Raw genomic sequence first — 13,857 nt, forward strand, 5'->3', positions numbered from 1 at the left:
TATCTATCTATCTATCTATCTATCTATCTATCTATCTATCTATCTATCTATCTATCTATCTATCTATCTATCTATCTATCTATCTATTTCAAAATCCAAAAATATTTAAAATCTCAAATGCTTCTGTTCCCCGACATTTTCGATTGCAGATCCTCAACCTGCATGGCCATGTGGAATGGTATTATTTTATGCGATTTCGAGGGTGCTGGTCATGAATATAAATATATTTCTGATACTTGATTCTTTATTGGTGGTCCCAGTCCTCTAAGAGACACTCCCACAAAGTTAAAAATGCATAAACATAAAGCATATTTTATGACAATTTCAAGGCCAGTGATTATGAATATGATATTATTTTTTGATTTTTGATCCTTCACTAGAGATCTAGGCCACTATGGACTTCTATCTGAGAGTGAAAAAATGTCATTTTCACTACAATCGAGAAAATTTAAATATTTGGCATTTAAATTGAAGCACACATTTTAATATTTCAAATACTGGACACAACTATAACTTGTACTTGTTTATTATGTACTTCTACCTCATGAAGTAAATCATTACATCTCTTATGAACACCTGAAATTAGGACAGTCTATGCTAATTCAGACCTTATCTTGACGCTTTCCTTTAAGCTGTTTCAATGCAAATTCAAGCGCTACATAAATAAAACATTTTTTTTCTAATACACTTAATCCAGACCAGGGTTGAAGTGGGGGGCTGCAGCTGATCCCAGCTAGCATAGGGTGCAAGGCAGGCACAAATCCCGGACAGGACGCCAGTCCATCTCAGGGGCGAACACACACCCACCCACCAAACACACCCTAAGGCCGACTTAACATCACCATCTCACCTCACCTGCATGTCTTTGCTCTTTGGGAGGAAACCCGCGCAGACACGGGGAGCCCCCAGGACAAGGTCTCCTTACAGTGAGGCAGCAGCACTAACACTGTACTGCCTTAAATAAAATGTATTTTTATTATTATTTGCCATCCTGGAAAATCAGCAAATTTGTCAACACACACTGATGTGATTTTGAGGCACCTAAGGTTCTGCTAATGTCAGCCAAACATGCCGAAATGTTGTTATAAAGAAAGTTTTAAATAAAGAGTGCAGCAGTGATTTTTTTAATTATAGATAGATAGATAGATAGATAGATATGAAAGGCACTATATTATAGATAGATAGATAGATACTTTATTAATCCCAAGGGGAAATTCACAAATATACCTGGAATTGATCTGAAGAGGTGGAGTGGGGTGGGGTGGTGTGCACCCCCTACCCTTATGAACCCCCCACCCCCGCCCCATGTGGAAACCTCATTTCTTCAAAGAATTTGTTTCGGATTATAATGTGTCTCGTATTCCAAAGTGGAGTATTGTGTGACATAGGCTTTCAGAACTCGAGCCTTCTTTCTCATCACAATAACCTAACGGAAGAAGCTCAAATATTTGAGACATCAGTAGCCCAAGTGGCGTTTCACAGTCGCAGTGGCTGGCACAGCATCATCAGTAAGTGGACATCAACACCGCCTGCAATAATCATCTCCCCCTGGCATCCACATTCGCCTTCCCTCCTCATCTTGTCGTCCTTCAGGTCAGGAGCTCACGCATGCGCTCTCTTTAAAAAGCGTTTGAGTCGTCTCCTCTGGAAACAGTTCTCGTTTTATGCTTCCTGACTGAGGCGCTCTCTTTAAGGATTGGATTCCGCATCTTCTCCGCTGTGTCCTTTCCTTGCCCGCTTGCCGTGACGTTAGCACGGGGGGTCCGGGAAATACTCGCGAATTTTATGTGACGCTTGGGTGAAGTCCCCCTAATGGATCAGCACTGCGCTTTCAAAACGACGCGGACGAAGCGAGAAAAACGCGAGCGGGGAGAGGGGCGTGTCGGTGACGTAAGCTGGGCGGTGATCTCGTACAGTGAAGGGGCGTGGTAAACGTGACGGAGGCGGGGACAGGGGGCAGGCCTAGAGCCTCAGCAGGAACCGAACGCAGATTGCGGTGCTGTGCTCGGAGGTGAGGAGCATCCACGGAGGAGTGCCGTGTAGTATGTCGCCGCACAGGAGGGGCCGCTTCGCTTGGAGTCTTGTGTATCTTTTCTAAAAAAAAAAAAATAACAAAAGGTACGTGCTTCTTGTGCTGTAAACCAACGGGCCCGGACGCTGCATGACGAGAGAGTCCAGTCTCGACCTTTCGGGGGTTTTTAACTGCTGAATGGGGGCTGATCGATGATTGTACCGGGAGTTGGGGGTTGGTCTGGTGATGCGGGAATTGATGGTGTTTGTGGAACTATAGCCGCTTACTCCAGCTCAGTATGTGGCACATCGCTTTTACTCTGGGATGTGATGAACTGAAGGAGAAACACGTCATCCGGTGCAGGTACAATCTGGAAAGTGACCTTTCATTACCAATTAGTCCGAATGACACCTCCCTCCTGCGTTTTGGCAACAGAAGACAGCCCAGCAATTCATTATTAATATTTGTCTATGAATTTGGCGTCCGTCCTCGGTGAGAGATTGCCTGGAAAGTTGCCCCCTTTCTGCTTGGCAGTGTCCAGCAAATGCCCCATCTGCGTTGCCATCATGTGGAATTCTATCCATGCAGAACAGGTGTTTTGAGGAGAGAAACAGATCTTTCATTAAAAAAGATAAAGTCGTTTTTTTCAGTCCGGTGTAGAGTACTGCATGGCATCATTGTGAGCATTAGGTCAATTTCACCAATTAAAGTTTGTCAGCAGACTGGCATCTGTAGTCCAGTGACTAGAGGAATCACGTCATAGTGCTTAGTCTGTGGATCGATGGCTGGCAGGGTTGCCTTCTGTTTGTTTGGCTTCTGACTGTGGTTTCTGACGTCTTTGTAGAGTCCAAAGACTTTCTGACAGGTTCTTCAGTGTCCTGAAATTGTTGTGGTTTGAGCCAGGGTGTGTGCTGATGTACCACCCAGTAGTGGTTCCTGCTTTGTATCCATTGGTTCTGAGGTAGGCTTTGCATTACTAGGGTTCTACAGTTCGCTTCCCGGGTCCTCCCTGCATGGAGTTTGCATGTTCTCCCAGTGTCTGCGTGGGTTTCCTCCGGGCGCTCCGGTTTCCTCCCACAGTCCAAAGACATGCAGGTTAGGTGGATTGGCGATTCTAAATTGGCCCAAGTGTGTGTGTGTGTGTGTGTGTGCCAAACCCAGCCTGAGGTTTGTTTCCTGCCTTGTGCCCTGTGTTGGCTGGGATTGACTCCAGCAGACCCCCGTGACCCTATAGTTAGGATATAGCGGGTTGGATAATGGATAATGTGAATTTCCCATTGGGATTAATTATCTATCTATCTATCTATCTATCTATCTATCTATCTATCTATCTATCTATCTATCTATCTATCTATCATATAGTGCCTTTCAGTCTATCTATCTATCTATCTATCTATCTATCTATCTATCTATCTATCTATCTATCTATCTATCTATCTATCATATAGTGCCTTTCAGTCTATCTATCTATCTATCTATCTATCTATCTATCTATCTATCTATCTATCTATCTATCATATAGTGCCTTTCAGTCTATCTATCTATCTATCTATCTATCTATCTATCTATCTATCTATCTATCTATCTATCTATCTATCTATCTATCTATCTATCTATCTAATGGTTGAATGGGTTCTACAGTAGAAAAGTAGACTGAGAAATGTCCTGATGGAAGAAGGCGTTGTTTGTTACCTGGACGGGGTGGTCTTGGGCTTCACCATAAATTCAAAGCACACCAAGGAGATCAAGTGACAGGGGTGTGTTACAACAACAAGAGAAAGAGTTAATAAACAAAGACAAAAACACAGGGTGAAGTAATAAACAGGTTATCCACTGGGAGTTGAGCATGTTTGGGACCAGACTGCACTAGGATGGGAGAACATCTACGAAAAGCTGGAGTTGCTGCTGAGGCCAGCAGAAGGCGTTTATCCTGTGATCTACTGCAGTGATGGGGACACTAGGCTGTAGAAAATGGCGCAATCCTTCAGATGAGACATAAAACTGAGGTCCCGACTCTCTGATATCATAAAAGATCCCTATGCATGTTTCGTAAAGAGTAGGGTGCTTCCCGACGTCCTGGCTAAACTGCCCACCATGACCTGGTCACTCTGGCCTCCTAATCATCCCCTGTCCCTTACTGGCTAACTATCCCTCTCACCCCTTCACCACCTAATTAGCTAATGTGTATTGAGTGCACTGGCACGTAAGTGGCTGCCGTCGCATTGTCCAGATGGATGCTACACATTGGTGGTGGTGGTTGAAGTGGCTCCACACTATCTATGTAAAGCGCCTTGATTAGGAGAAGAGCGCTAAATAAATGTAATTAATTATTAATCTTTTATTATTATTAACCAAATGTCCCCTGTTTCCCTGGCAGCACACCAGGTCCCTTGCTCCTCAAGCTGACATCGGAATCAGAATTCACTTTATTGGCCAGGTACACTAATTTGTCTTAATAGTGTTGGTGCAAAATATAAGGACAACATAATATACAAAAAATAAATATATAAAGAGGTAAAATAATAAAATATTATGCAGCACACAATGGCAGTACAAAATATAAAGGGAAAACATAGGCCTGATTATGCAACTTCTATTTGTTGGGTATGTCAGACTTATATTTACATTTACTTATTTGGCTGACACCTTTATCCAAGGTGACTTACAACATGTGTTAGGTTGCATTTCTTTTTGGTTTTCCCAGTTGGAGCACAAGTCAGGTGACTTGTTCAGGGTCGCACAGTGCTGTCATTAGCAAGATTTGAACCCACAACCTCAGTGTTTGATGTCCAAAGTCTTAACCGCTACACCACACTGCCTGCCAGCTTCAGTTTCTGATCTCATTGGCAGAACATAAAAATTACTGGGCACATCAAACATAGTGACTCCGTGCTGACCTTCCAGCATAGCCATCCTCGTCCCTTTTGTGACAGAAAATAATGTGCTACCTAATGATGCGTCTGTGTATTATATAGTGCCTTTCACATCTATCTATCTATCTATCTATCTATCTATCTATCTATCTATCTATCTATCTATCTATCTATCTATCTATCTATCTATCTATCTATCTATCTATCTATCTATTATATAGTGCCTTTCATATCTATCTATCTATCTATCTATCTATCTATCTATCTATCTATCTATCTATCTATCTATCTATCTATTATATAGTGCCTTTCACATCTATCTATCTATCTATCTATCTATCTATCTATCTATCTATCTATCTATCTATCTATCTATCTATCTATCTATCTCTTATATAGTGCCTTTCACATCTATCTATCTATCTATCTATCTATCTATCTATCTATCTATCTATCTATCTATCTATCTATCTATCTATCTATTATATAGTGCCTTTCACATCTTTCTATCTATCTATTATATAGTGCCTTTCACATCTATCTATCTATCTATCTATCTATCTATCTATCTATCTATCTATCTATCTATCTATCTATCTATTATATAGTGCCTTTCACATCTTTCTATCTATTTATTATATAGTGCCTTTCACATTTTTCTATCTATTTATTATATAGTGCCTTTCACTATCTATCTATCTATCTATCTATCTATCTATCTATCTATCTATCTATCTATTATATAGTGCCTTTCATATCTATCTATCTATCTATCTATCTATCTATCTATCTATCTATCTATCTATCTATCTATCTATCTATCTATCTGTTATATAGTGCCTTTCACATCTATCTATCTATCTATCTATCTATCTATCTATCTATCTATCTATCTATCTATCTATCTATCTATCTATCTATCTATCTATCTATCTCTTATATAGTGCCTTTCACATTTATCTATCTATCTATCTATCTATCTATCTATCTATCTATCTATCTATCTATCTATCTATCTATCTATCTATCTATCTATCTATCTATCTAGTGCCTTTCACATCTATCTATCTATCTATCTATCTATCTATCTATCTATCTATCTATCTCTTATATAGTGCCTTTCACATCTATCTATCTATCTATCTATCTATCTATCTATCTATCTATCTATCTATCTATCTAGTGCCTTTCACATCTATCTATCTATCTATCTATCTATCTATCTATCTATCTATCTATCTATCTATCTATCTATCTATTATATAGTGCCTTTCACATCTATTTATCAATCTTTCTATATAGTGCCTTTCACAGCAATCTGTCAATCTGTGTATTATATAGTGCCTTTCACTATCTATCTATCTATCTATCTATCTATCTATCTATCTATCTATCTATCTATCTATCTATCTATCTATCTATCTATCTATCTATCTATCTATCTATTATAAAGTGCCTTTCACATCTATTTATCAATCTTTCTATACAGTGCCTTTCACAGCAATCTTTCTATCTGTGTATTATATAGTGCCTTTCACTATCTATCTATCTATCTATCTATCTATCTATCTATCTATCTATCTATCTATCTATCTATCTATCTATCTATCTATCTATCTATCTATCTATCTATCTATCTATCTATCTATCTATCTATCTATCTCAGGGGTCCCCAACTCCGGCCCTGGAGTGCACCAGTGGCTTCAGGTTTTCATTCTGACTCTTTTCTTAATTGGTGACCAGTTTTTGCTGCTAATTAACTTCTTTTGAATTGTCTTCCTTCGTCTGTTGTGCAGCGTGAGCTGTCACTAAACAAAGCTAAGTTATTTCTCCAATGTCATTTCTTACCGCTGTGTCACTAAGGGAGGGGTATCGCCCTTTTTATATTATATCTATATAGTTTTGAGTTTTAACACCCCGCAATTACAAAAGAACTCATTCCAAGGGAGCGAATGCCCTCTGCTGGTTACAGCTAGCGATACCTTTTTGTTTATTGATTTTTAAAGTTTGTCCTGTTTCACTGCTACACTGGCGGAGCTGTGGAGGACGGCTAGTTTTTATATATAAAAATTCTTGTTTGCTCTTGTTCCTAGTGTGAGGGACGGCCAGGAGTCTGTCCCGGCCGGGATGCCCTCAGTTGGTAAGGACAGGGGGATACGGCATGCTCCTGGTATTGTCTCCCCCGAAACATTAGATGGCAGACGCTCGGGGTTGCAGCAGCACCACCACGAATTCCCACAGGACACTTAATGGGAGTTGGAGTTTGTAGGCACGGCCCTGTTGGGTACCATGGGGTGCAGCCAAGGGGTGTCTAGAGAGTCCTACTCTCCCTCTCCCTCCCACCTTCACAGTTCCCAGCACAATCGCAGTACACACAGCACACTTCTCTTCTTCTTTTCTTCCTCTCTCTTTTTCATCTTCTCCTCTTTCCACCTCCCGACTCTGGCTCCCGGAGTACTGTAGTGACAGCTGGCTTTCTTTATAGGGCACCCGGAAGTGCTCCAGGTGCTTGATGACGTTCTTCCAGCAGATCTTCTGGGTGTGGCAGAAGTGCTTCAAACCAAGGGCTCACAATTCTCCATATGCCCTCTGGCGGTGGCTACGGGTCCCCAGCAGGGTTCAGCTTCCATGGTCCAAACCTGTGGCACTGCTGCAAGCCAGGGAGGCTGCCCTCTAGCATTCCTGGAGGGAGGTAATGCCCTGGATAAGCAGCCAGGGCGCCACAATGTGTGTGTGTGTGTGTGTGTGTGTGTGTGTGCCTCTTCTGTCACTGCGCTTATGGCAATGAAGAGAGGAATTATTGATCTTCTGTGCTGCTGAGCTTCTGAATGGATGACAACAATTTTAACTCTTTATTTTCTCTTGGCGGCAAGTCTTTTTCATTTCTTTTGCTCTCTCCCTAAAACCCCAGCGGAGTTTTGAACTTCATGGACTGGAGAAATGAAAGGGGGTGGGTGTTTCAGGAAGTGGGCGGAGCCTTTGCCGCTATGCACTACACACTTTCTAGTGGGTTTGTCTCCAGGTGTGGATTCTCATTTGAGAATCACGTCAGGCCCCGCGAGACTTCAATTACATGAGATAAGTTTTATTTACCCCAAGGGGGAAATTCAGAAGCATATAACACTAAAGACAAGAATACAGACTCACAGGACAGATAATACAGCCAATCAATCACTCAGTCGATAAGTAAGTAAATAAATAAATAAATAAAAAATAAACTTAACGAGTGGAAGCATTGAATTTGCCAGATAGCAGTGGGCAGAAAAGACGCCACTGTGGTGGGAATGAGACTGTGGCTAAAAGTGCTTCAAGACAGAGCGCCTCCTGGAGGTGATGGAGGGGATTTTTTTCATGATGACATCTGATTTTGCCCCCCCCCTCCACCAGTCCAGACTGTCCAGCGATGGCGCAGGCTTTCATGGTACGTTTGTTCAGGTATTGCCTTTCTTTTGAGCTCAGGTTGCTTGACCAGGAGACTGCAGAGTAGAACTCCACACTGGCTCCTCTTGGCCGGTAGAACATTTCCAGCAGCTTGATGTACAATTCAAAAGACCTGAGTCTCTCCTCAGGAGGTCCAGTCAGATTTGGCCTAGTGCCACCATGTTGTCAGAGCAGCCCAGTTGGTTGTTTATGTGAACCCCTAGTCCAAAGGGGTTCATTGGATGGCCATTAATGTTACAGAGCACATCCTTTCGCCTTTTGTGCTCCACAGAACTTTCTTTTGTTGCAGAGCAGGATAGTTAGGTTGGGGAGCAGGCACTGGTACAACGTGTTACTGCACCCACCACATGAAGAAAACAGCTCAGGATCCTGGTTGGCAGTGAGAAAGAAGAAAAAAACATTATTGACTGTAATGATTATAAGTATCTAACTCACAAATACCAAGGACTGTATTTTGTATTAGTCATGCTGCAGAGAGCTATATGATTTATTACTTCTATATGATTTGTTCTTCATTTACAGTTCGGTCCATAAATATTTGGACAGAGACAACTTTTTTCTAATTTTGGTTCTGTACATTACCACAATGAATTTTAAATGAAACAACTCCGATGCAGTTGAAGTGCAGACTTTCAGCTTTAATTCAGTGGGTTGAACAAAACAATTGCATAAAAATGTGAGGCAACTAAAGCATTTTTTGAACACAATCCCTTCATTTCAGGGACTCAAAAGTAATTGGACAATTGACTCCAAGGCTATTTCATGGGCAGGTGTGGTCAAGTCCGTCGTTATGTCCTTATAAATTAAGCAGATAAAAGGCCTTGAGTTGATTTGAGGTGTGGTGCTTGCATGTGGAAGATTTTGCTGTGAACAGACAACATGCGGTCAAAGGAGCTCTCCATGCAGGTGAAAGAAGCCATCCTTAAGCTGCAAAAACAGAAAAAACCCATCTGAGAAATTGCTCCAATATTACGAGTGGCAAAATCTACAGTTTGGTCCATCCTGAGAAAGAAAGCAAGCACTGGTGAAGTCAACAACGCAAAAAGACCTGGACGTCCACGAAAGACAACAGTGGTGGATGATCGCAGAATCATTTCCATGGTGAAGAGAAACCCCTTCACAACAGCCAACCAAGTGAACAACACTCTCCAGGAGGTAGGCGTATCGATATCCAAGTCTACCATAAAGAGAAGACTGCATGAAAGTAAATCCAGAGGGTGCTCTGCAAGGTGCAAGCCACTCATAAGCCTCAAGAATAGAAAGGCTAGATTGGACTTTGCTAAAGAACATCTAAAAAAGCCAGCACAGTTCTGGAAAAACATTCTTTGGACAGATGAAACCAAGATCAACCTCTACCAGAATGATGGCAAGAAAAAAGTACGGAGAAGGCGTGGAACAGCTCATTATCCAAAGCATAGCACATCATCTGTAAAACACGGTGGAGGGAGGCAGTGTGATGGCTTGGGCGTGCATGGCTGCCAGTGGCACTGGGACACTCGTGTTTATTGATGATGTGACACAGGACAGAAGCAGCCGAATGAATTCTGAGGTGTTCAGAGACATACTGTCTGCTCAAATCAGCTAAATGCAGTCAAATTGATTCATGATACAGATGGACAATGACCCAAAACATACAGCCAAAGCAACCCAGGAGTTTATTAAAGCAAAGAAGTGGAAAATTCTTGAATGGCCAAGTCAGTCACCTGATCTTAACCCAACTGAGCAGGCATTTCACTTGTTGAAGACTAAACTTCAGACAGAAAGGCCCACAAACAAACAGCAACTGAAAGCCGCTGCAGTAAAGGCCTGGCAGAGCATTAAAAAGGAGGAAACCCAGCATCTGGTGATGTCCAGGAGTTCAAGACTTCAGGCTGTCATTGCCAGCAAAGGGGTTTCAACCAAGTATTAGAAATGAACATTTGATATTCAGTTATTTCATTTGTCCAATTACTTTTGAGCCCCTGAAATGAAGAGATTGTGTTAAAAAAATGTTTTAGTTGCCTCACATTTTTATGTAATCGTTTTGTTCACCCCACTGAATTAAAGCTGAAAGTCTGCACTTCAACTGCATCTGAGTTGTTTCATTTAAAATTCACTGTGGTAATGTACAGAACCAAAATTAGAAAAAAGTTGTATCTGTCCAAATATTTATGGACCTAACTGTATGTAGAAAAAGAATTAAGCTTGTGCACAGTTTGAGGGACTAACTTGCATTCTTTTATGAGAAAATGCTGACCTCTTGATACTAACAGAATACCTTGTGATATTATAAATAACAACTAGCCAACATGCGGCATAGCATACACCGCATAATTATGTATTGATGGGTGAACACTCCCTGAAAGACACAGTTGTCCAAATGGGGTTGGTTTTGAGGATACGACTGTAGGTGAATGAAAAGATGGAACTCTGGAGAGGGCAACATACAATACAGCGGTTTACACGCTGCATACAGCAATTCACACCTGCGACAAATATGATTCTTCTTAGATGGTGCTGTCGTGTCCACCCTCAGTCTCAAAGCATACTCACCACCTGGTCATGTGCCCGCTCGCAAGAGCAACTAACAGAGACCTACCCACCAACTGTAAGACCATGGGATTCCCCTCGCAAACTGTTCTACACGCTGCATACAGCGATTCACATTCGTGATAAAAATGCTTCTTCAGAGGTGCATGTGGAGTGTAGCAGAGACAAACGTGAATGACGCCCTGCTCTGTGAGTTGCTGCGTCTGAGTTAGTGGGCGTGGCTCTGCGAGTTGTCATTCTATCCAATGGTCTTAGAGTTGGTGGGCGTGGCTCCGTCCTGCGTGCTTCCATGGGTGTCTTGCTTGCGCTGGCGGCGGCTTAGTGAATTATATATATACAGTGGTGTGAAAAACTATTTGCCCCCTTCCTGATTTCTTATTCTTTTGCATGTTTGTCACAAAAAATGTTTCTGATCATCAAACACATTTAACCATTAGTCAAATATAACACAAGTAAACACAAAATGCAGTTTGTAAATGGTGGTTTTTATTATTTAGGGAGAAAAAAAAATCCAAACCTACATGGCCCTGTGTGAAAAAGTAATTGCCCCCTGAACCTAATAACTGGTTGGGCCACCCTTAGCAGCAATAACTGCAATCAAGCGTTTGCGATAACTTGCAATGAGTCTATTACAGCGCTCTGGAGGAATTTTGGCCCACTCATCTTTGCAAAATTGTTGTAATTCAGCTTTATTTGAGGGTTTTCTAGCATGAACCGCCTTTTTAAGGTCATGCCATAGCATCTCAATTGGATTCAGGTCAGGACTTTGACTAGGCCACTCCAAAGTCTTCATTTTGTTTTTCTTCAGCCATTCAGAGGTGGATTTGCTGGTGTGTTTTGGGTCATTGTCCTGTTGCAGCACCCAAGATCGCTTCAGCTTGAGTTGACGAACAGATGGCCGGACATTCTCCTTCAGGATTTTTTGGTAGACAGTAGAATTCATGGTTCCATCTATCACAGCAAGCCTTCCAGGTCCTGAAGCAGCAAAACAACCCCAGACCATCACACTACCACCACCATATTTTACTGTGGTATGATGTTCTTTTTCTGAAATGCTGTGTTCCTTTTACGCCAGATGTAATGGGACATTTGCCTTCCAAAAAGTTCAACTTTTGTCTCATCAGTCCACAAGGTATTTTCCCAAAAGTCTTGGCAATCATTGAGATGTTTCTTAGCAAAATTGAGACGAGCCCTAATGTTCTTTTTGCTTAACAGTGGTTTGCGTCTTGGAAATCTGCCATGCAGGCCGTTATTGCCCAGTCTCTTTCTTATGGTGGAGTCGTGAACACTGACCTTAATTGAGGCAAGTGAGGCCTGCAGTTCTTTAGACGTTGTCCTGGGGTCTTTTGTGACCTCTCGGATGAGTCGTCTCTGCGCTCTTGGAGTAATTTTGGTCGGCCGGCCACTCCTGGGAAGGTTCACCACTGTTCCATGTTTTTGCCATTTGTGGATAATGGCTCTCACTGTGGTTCGCTGGAGTCCCAAAGCTTTAGAAATGGCTTTATAACCTTTACCAGACTGATAGATCTCAATTACTTCTGTTCTCATTTGTTCCTGAATTTCTTTGGATCTTGGCATGATGTCTAGCTTTTGAGGTGCTTTTGGTCTACTTCTCTGTGTCAGGCAGCTCCTATTTAAGTGATTTCTTGATTGAAAAAGGTGTGGCAGTAATCAGGCCTGGGGGTGGCTACGGAAATTGAACTCAGGTGTGATACACCACAGTTAGGTTATTTTTTAACAAGGGGGGCAATTACTTTTTCACACAGGGCCATGTAGGTTTGGATTTTTTTTCTCCCTAAATAATAAAAACCATCATTTAAAAACTGCATTTTGTGTTTACTTGTGTTATATTTGACTAATGGTTAAATGTGTTTGATGATCAGAAACATTTTGTGTGACAAACATGCAAAAGAATAAGAAATCAGGAAGGGGGCAAATAGTTTTTCACACCACTGTAGATGTGATAGTTTCTGAATTCTTGCTTAAAACTATAAGAAACATGTCCCTTATGGATTAATAAATAAGGATTTATTAATCTAACCAGACAAACTCTAATGAAGATATTAAAGCTATAAGAATGTAATTTCTTGTCCTGCGGTGGGTTGGCGCCCTGCCCGGGATTGGTTCCCTGCCTTGTACCCTGTGTTGGCTGGGATTGGCTCCAGCAGATCCCCGTGACCCTGTGTTTGGATTCAGCAGGTTGGAAAATGGATGGAATGTAATTTCTTTATAACTAATGTACTGAATCTATGTATAACCTCAAAATGAACTGTCATGTTTTTTTCTCTTTGGCTAATGAATTAGCTAGGTAATATAAGAGAGGATTTCTTACCTTTAACAGACTTTCTGTTCTGACCAGCCAGTGGCACTGAGCTGGGGGGCTGCAGTCTCTTTAACTCACCAAGAATAAAGAAATTGCTTTTTATTTTATACTAGACAAAGAGCCCGTTTCGACAACATAAGATGAAATGGGCACGAGTTTGTGTCAGCCGTGTATGAAGAACAAATGATAAGTAACGAAGAAGTTGTTTTGTAATGATTGTAGTCCGCTTTACTCATTACTGTACAGGCTTGTACTGTTAGTTGATGAATTTTCCAGGCCTATAGTATAATATTGAATGATGAATGTTCCAGTACAATATGGAATAGTAATAAGTATAAGCACCACAAACCTGATATTGGTGTATTGAATGAATGTGTAATTGAATCAGAATGCGTAATTAGGCCTTGAGCTGTAGTCGAATTCGCCTTTCAGGCCTCTAGAGCTTTAATCGAAGTCACCTTTCTCTTTGAATTTATGCGGCCGTAAATCCGCCGCCTGCCGTGATGTTGGATTAAGATGTCGGTCTCATAAGGTTTTTCGGGCAGCTGCACAAAAGGCGACTGCACATTCGGCTTCGGACGGACGTGAGTGAGTGAGTGAGTGAGGAGGCAGGCGAATTATGTATTAAGATTGGTGTCCGTTTCTTCGTCGTTCCCGACTTTCAGCGACGACAGCAACCC

General features: G+C 41.6%; 1 protein-coding gene across 1 annotated transcript in view; it reads left to right on the top strand.

Moving 5' to 3' along the window:
* The first annotated feature begins 1,945 nt into the window (after positions 1–1,945).
* si:ch211-278j3.3 (E3 ubiquitin-protein ligase RNF19A) overlaps positions 1,946–13,857 on the top strand; it is a 144,991-nt gene continuing 133,079 nt past the window's right edge. The window contains exon 1 of the mRNA XM_028796366.2: positions 1,946–2,118. The gene's annotated coding sequence lies outside the window, so the exon portion shown is untranslated. The remainder of the gene's footprint in view (positions 2,119–13,857) is intronic.

The sequence above is a fragment of the Erpetoichthys calabaricus genome, chromosome 3 (genome assembly GCF_900747795.2).
Source record: "Erpetoichthys calabaricus chromosome 3, fErpCal1.3, whole genome shotgun sequence".
In the NCBI taxonomy this organism is placed as follows: domain Eukaryota; kingdom Metazoa; phylum Chordata; class Cladistia; order Polypteriformes; family Polypteridae; genus Erpetoichthys; species Erpetoichthys calabaricus.